Raw genomic sequence first — 7,023 nt, forward strand, 5'->3', positions numbered from 1 at the left:
GAAATGAAACAGAGATACAGTTTTTCCAATGTGAATATTAGGTCCTTAGAGAATCAGGAGTGAACTAGCCACATGAAAAACCCTTTCTTATCTGTTCTCAGGTGGGTGACTAGCTTCTTTCTTTCCCTGTGGCCAAGGAATAAGCTCAGACCTCTGCCATTGCACCTGCCCCCTCCCTCAAAAAAAACACAAACAAAATCTGAAGCGGCTAAAGTTTCTGCTGCAGAGGAGGAAGCGGGAGAACAGGCAGCAGCTTCTTGTGGGAAGACACTGATAAAAGCAGAGCTTGAGCCAGGAGAGTCTGAATGCTTGCCTGCAACAGCTAGGTTTGAAAGAGCTGCAGTGAGCTGTGGGCAAGCCCCGAGACCATGGGTTTGGGGTTTAACCCTTTCTTCCTGCATGCTTTTTGCTGCTGAACAAACAATGTCTTTGACTGCAGTTTCTTAGTGTGCTGAGTAACAAACTGCAGTGGCTCAGGAGCGCTGCTGCTCTCATGCTCTCTCCAGCTGTGCCCTGCTCTCAGTGGTGGCTCTGATGCTTTTTAGGTAGTAAGGATCTCACCAGCTAATAGATTTTCACCACGTTTCTGTGTGCACATACATAACACAACAGATGATTAAGAGAACAATATTGTACAAACAAGAATGGTTTGTACAAAATAAGACAATGTTCAAGATACTATCTTGTATAATCAAGATAATACTAACAAAATGAGAATACTTAGCTGGAAAATGGTGGTGGTGGTGGGAAAAAGGCCATTATCTTTTAAGGAACCTTTTAACTTTCTCCTATTTGTCCCTTACTGTGCTGAGCACAGGTTATCACATGCTTGTCTCTCTAAGCTTAGGAATAGCAAACAAAATCCCACAGGTGCACAAATGCATGAGCTCCATAGTACTTTAGGGCATGAGTGAAAAGCAAACCAAACTCTACCCGCTTCCCCAATCCCTATGAAAAATGCTTACATGTTGTAACTTTAAATAACTTGTAACAAGTTTGTATGAGGCTTGCAGTTGCCTGTGTTGCACACTGAACATAAATCTCTGTTGAGTTACCCTGCTGCTGCAACTCACTATTAAGGCAGGACAAACAGGAAAGATTTTGGTGAGATTTCTGAAATTCTGATGAGGGTGAACCCCAGTACCACACCAGTTATGGTAAAACAGTAACATCTGTCAGGGTGGCAGGATGAACATCTGGGAATGCAGCTGCTGCTGCCTTCCCTGTGAGGCCATCTTCAGATCCTGAGTAAGAAGAACTGCACTGGGAGAAAAATTGTGGTTATGCTTGTGATGGTCCCTAAGCTGTTTAGAATCTTGTTAAGGTCTGTCTTAAAAATCTTAAAATTGTCTTGTTCCTACAACTGGAAAGTTTTTCCAGAGTCTCACTCCTTTGATAATTATAAATTTTCTTCTAATTTCTTATAATTTTTCTATCCTAAATCATGGATAGTTTATACTTTTTGTGAAAGACTGAAAGACACCCTTCTTTTTTTTTTTTTCCATTCTTGACATATTTTCACAAATCCTCACCTTTCATTTTGCAACATTAAAAAAAAAAAACCAAAAAACAAGCACTTCTGGCATCGTGTAGGAAGAAACATATCTTCTCATTGCCTACATATATTGCCATAATAGAGATGAAAAATAAGCATTAAAATGTGATGATTACACAAAAACTGAAAACTAGATTTTTTTTTTTGCTGGTACATTGCTAATGTCTGTTTGAAGTAGTGGTACTTAAGAATCCAGAAATGAATCCAAATGATTTCTTAAAGGCTATACTGATATGGGCTTATGGGAAATAACAGTTTTGACCTTATAATTTGGACTCAATGAAACTTCCCCTTAGTATGAGTATAGATGAGCCTGGGGTGTTGGTTTTGATGGTTCCAGAGAAATCTTTGGCTTGTAGACCCGTGGCTCAGTGCAGTGCTAAATTATACCATGTTCGCATTGTGAAATGAAAAACAAAAACTGATGGTTGCTAATGTGTTCCCAATGACAACAGTATGCACAGCAATATACTATTACACAGCTCCGGCTTAACGTATGAAAAACTGAATTTGTAATGCTTTAGTTAATATTGTACTATATAATAGTTCTCCTTAAAAGGTCAAGTAATCATATTGGACTAATCCTGGATACTTATGTCAAAAATCTGTTGATGCTAACGAAAGATTTATTTCATCAAGGACTGAAATCTGCGGGATTAGACTTAATGAAATGAAAACCTTGCATTTGTAAAGGTATTTTTCTTGCATCCTAAGTGTGTTCAGGGAATATACTTCTGATATGGAATTTTGATAGTTCAGGATTTCATGAAAACCTCAATTTTTCAAGGTTCCAGAAGCACCTCAGAAAGTAAAATAACTCCTTTAAATGCAAACTCAGAGAAATTAAGAGAAATAGCTACTCTATGCTGAGTTCAGAGACTTAAAGAAATTCCAATCTTCCATATCTAAGTTAAAAGCACAAAAATATCTGAAAATTGTATCATGAAGAAGTGGAAATATCATAAAGAAAAGCATCCAGCTTTCCTAAGGAAAGCATTTTCTTAAAAAGAGTTGAGAGAGAAATCTATATGGATAAGAAATAAAACTGAATGACAAGCCATCTTTTACCTTTCTTTTTTAGCAGTGTGGAGATAAAATGAGAATTAAAAAAAAAAATCAACACATGTTGACTTTCTATTTCTTAAAAGAAATGAAAGTACAGTTTTCTGTAGCCAAAGTAATAATACAGAACAAGGAAAGGATGAGGTGAAATCCAATAGAGAGAGGACAGGCCAGAGGTTAAAGATGGAGGGAAGGTAAAGCCACGGGATAAAATGACTACTTTTCTTCAGTTATCAGTAAAGATGATAACTTTGTGTGTGGGAGTGAAAGCAGAGCTAATAGGAACTGAAAACAGAAAAGACAAGTAGCATATTTGAAGAGCAAAGCTCTAAGAATTTAACACGCCAAGAACTGAAGAGATAAATCAAATTGTAGGTCAGTCACATTTTTTTAACAGATGTGTGAGTTTATGGATAGCTCTTGTTAATAAAGAATCTTTAATAACACACTATATGTCCTGGAGATTGAAGTAGTGACCCAGGCAACCACAGATTCAAAAGTTTATCCTGAAAATAGTATATGCAACCTTTTAGAACACTTTTTAAGGAAAGTAATTTGAAAACATGGAAGTGAAAAGGAAATATGCTAAAATTCAGCATAGTTCATCAAAGACAGCTCATGTCTGAATAATAAGACATCCTTCTTTGATTAAAATAGTGTTCTACATAAAGGGGGGGCGGTAAATCTAATTTATCTGCATGTCACTAAAATGTTTGAACTGAGTCCTCACTGGAAATTGTTAGTTAAATTAGAATAGAAACTTAGTATAATATTATATAGTGCGGAAGAAAATGCAGCACATGCTATGATGAAAGGTGAGATCTCAGGCAGGAGAGAAGTTACCAGTGGAGTATTTCAAGGTTTGGCCTTGGGATCAATCTTTGATCAATATTTTCGCAATTGCTCTAAAATTAAAAGTGTTCTGAAATTGCCTGATAACAAAATATTTTGGCTTACTATTGATGGAAAAGAAGTTCTAAACAGAAATGAAAGAATATCAGCAAAAAGTAAAAAATGATCACCAAAGACCTGATCCTTCCACATGGGTTTAAGCACTTGTGGGAGTCAAGTGGAATGCAGCGCATAAACAACTAACTCTAACCTTCAAATGGGTGTAATCTTGGTACCTAACCATAGAAGTGCCAAAACTACATAATTATTTCATTTTGGGATCTTAGCATTCCCTAAAGAGCCCTAGTTTTGGCAATGCTGAGAAGCTTTGTGCCTGCTTTGTGAAGAATCAGGATCCATTAAGTAAATATGCAGTAGTTCCTTCACTGAAACATGTTCACCTCATACAGTCTAACACTCACCAAGAAAGGCAATTGCCATAAACAGTGAAATAGTTTTTTTTTTTTTTAATATTAAATATAGAAGTCATACAAGGAGCAGGAACTGGATTCGTCCTGGGGAGAATACCCTACTTGCCGTTATGCCCTTATTCTTGGTCATGCATATATTTTTATTCTCTGATGCATTGAACTGTGAAGACTTTGCTGCACAGCTCTGCAGAGCTGATGGAGACTAGTTAATGCCTGATGCTGTCCTGGTGGCAACAGTGTTCTGCTGGGAGAGGATTGGTGGGTGCCTGAGTCCATTCATCTGGAGCAGGGCCTGGGACCTCCAATTCCTGCCTGCATGTTATAAATACTTTGTTACTCTGGGAATGGGGAGCACCATCATACACCATTCACAAAGCTGTGCTTCAGAAGAGAAAGGCTGAATATTTCTTAGCTTTTTAAAAAGCAGTTATAAGCACCATCCCTAAGAGGAGATTCCAAGTCTTTATTTTGCAGCTGGATAGTCACATCCCCATGACTCTGTGTGAGGGCTGTCAGGTTTAAAAAGTGACTCTGTTCTCAGCAGTTCCTACCTGTATGCTTGTCCCTTGTTCATTTTACTGACCACTTTGGATCTCATTTTGATCTTTTTTTATCTCTCCCTGGGGTTAACCAGAGAGCCTAACCTTTTAACTAAGATTTCTGGCTCATTGCATGGTATTCTGAAAAACCTTGGACGCCTCAGGCTTTTGTTGTGTCTAGTCCTCAGAAAAGATTAACTATAGTATGAATAGGAGTGGAGAATGGCAGGGAAGGATAACTGCATCTTATCAGTCAGTACATATGCTATTGAACCACTAACAGGATGTATCCACAAACACATAAATGTGATTCTAAGTATGATAATACTACACAGGGTATTTCCAGTAGAGAAAAAAGCATAGGAAAATTAATGCATTTATAAATTGCACTGATAATACTGCATTCAACACTGGGTACAATTTTCATGTTTCAAATTTTCATGTTTCAATTTTCATCATTTATGAAAATCTCTCTATGGATGCTTATCTCTCATCCCAAAGAGAACACAGGAAGCATTTTTTCCAGCTTCCCAAAGCATGTTTCAGATAAGGTGGTCAGAAGCATCTATCCGTTTCTCTTACTTAGATGGTCTAGCAATGAGCTCTTTCTTAAAGTAGTTTCTATGGTCATTATGAAATTGAAAACTGTTCAGAAAGTCTGTACGTACTAAATGTAGAAAAAAAAGAGAAAGAGGAAAAATGAAGTTCAACAACACTTACCGTGTTGAAATCTAAACTGAAACAAGCTTTTTATGCTTTAGTCTTTAAAGGAAAGATCATATTTCTCATATCAGCTTAAGTTTTTGAGTACTTTTTTTAAAGAAACATTACAGACACATTAGTGCAACTGATAGGATGAAACTAACCAAGAATTACTAAATTACAGAAAATATGCTTAATTAATCTACAAAGTTTTAATTAACCTCTCCAGTGGCCCAATTAAGGTTCAGGAGATATATCAGAAGATATCCTTAAAATAAAACCGCAAATTACTTTAAATTGCACATCACTTGATTCTACCAACTAATTAGCTTCATTGCTGTTTAACTAGCTAAATTAGAAACATCAAATATGTGGAAGAAGAAAGAATAATCAAAATATTGTGAAAGCTTCTTTGACTAGAAGAGAATATGCACAAGTTTCTCCAGCTGGATGGAAGCACATTGAAGACTACTGTAAAGAGGGTTATTTTAGGAAGGTACTGAAGGGGGGAACAACAATATAGTCCAGTAAATTCAGAATAGAATCAACACGATACCTATTCCCATGCTGAGCAAAAGATGTTAAAATTTTCTGTCTACCAGGCGTTTTAAAACTTTGATTTCTCAAAGAACCAGACTGTTTTGTGACAATGTTTCTGAACTCTAGCCTTGTGACCAAACTCTGTTCACTTCACTGCTGCAAGCTGAAATAACTCTAGTGGATTTGTGTTGGATTTACCCTAGGGAAGGTGAACATTTCTGACCCCAAGTGTCACATACCATGATAAGATTGCTTCTTAATAGCCCTTGGTCTCTCCTAGTTCTTTCCCATAGCATGTTATAATTGTAGCTTTTGATCATTATGTTTGTCATGAATTTATTACATGAGGTTGGAAAATGTCCTGGAGTATGCGGTTAGTTGTGCTCAGAGAGCAGATGTCCAGCAAACCCTTCTGAATTAAATGTTCTTTCAAGGTGAGCTTCAGCTATGGGGACCTGGACTCCCTGTCCCAGGAATCTCTTCCACTCTTACATTCCTGTGTAAAATCTACCACATAAATGATATAGATAAGCTAGCATTACTGAAGTGTGAGAGTTACTTGAGGTAAGATATGATTGCTTTGAGACAGGATGCAAAATATTCCCAGGTCTTTTGGGTACTCAAAAAATTTGAAAATCAGATTACTATTATGTGCTTAATTTGGATCTAGGAGATTAAGTTCTAGTTTTTATAATCTATTTCTAGGCTATATTTGTTCATGCCTGAAAGATGGGAATAAACAGTATAGCTTCAGGAACTACAAGTCAAGGAAAGCAGGGATGAGGGGAAGGGACCTGCTCCAAGATTAATAATTCGATACTGTATTTTTATGTTCTAGAAGTTTTGTTAATGTTAGAGGTGCTTGATTCTGTCTCAACAGAACTGAGAAATGAAACTTCATTGGAAATCAAATATTTTATGAGGTCAGGTAGATTTCAAAGACATAACCAAAAAAAATTTTTTTCAACTTTCTCCTTTAGAAAATGTCAGAATGTTTGATAACATTTAAATAATTGGCAGAGGAGTGATCACACAATGATAGCTAAAATTTAGTCATCTAACCTGTTAATTATCTAAGAACCCTTAATAGACAGTGAAGACATATAGGTGGAAAATAAATTATCTCACTTCTCTGGGATAGAATCTAAGAAAGAGTGAAACAAATTGTCCCCTGCAAAAGCCAATCGCTTTTCAATTAACGTAAGGGAGCCTAAATAACAGGTTTTGATTGTTTTTTGTAATTTCCCTTCACAAGAAACATTAAGATTTCTGCTTTTAGTTGTGACTGACTCAGTCCTGACCA

The sequence above is a fragment of the Apteryx mantelli genome, chromosome 1, assembly GCF_036417845.1.
Source record: "Apteryx mantelli isolate bAptMan1 chromosome 1, bAptMan1.hap1, whole genome shotgun sequence".
NCBI lineage: Eukaryota > Metazoa > Chordata > Aves > Apterygiformes > Apterygidae > Apteryx > Apteryx mantelli.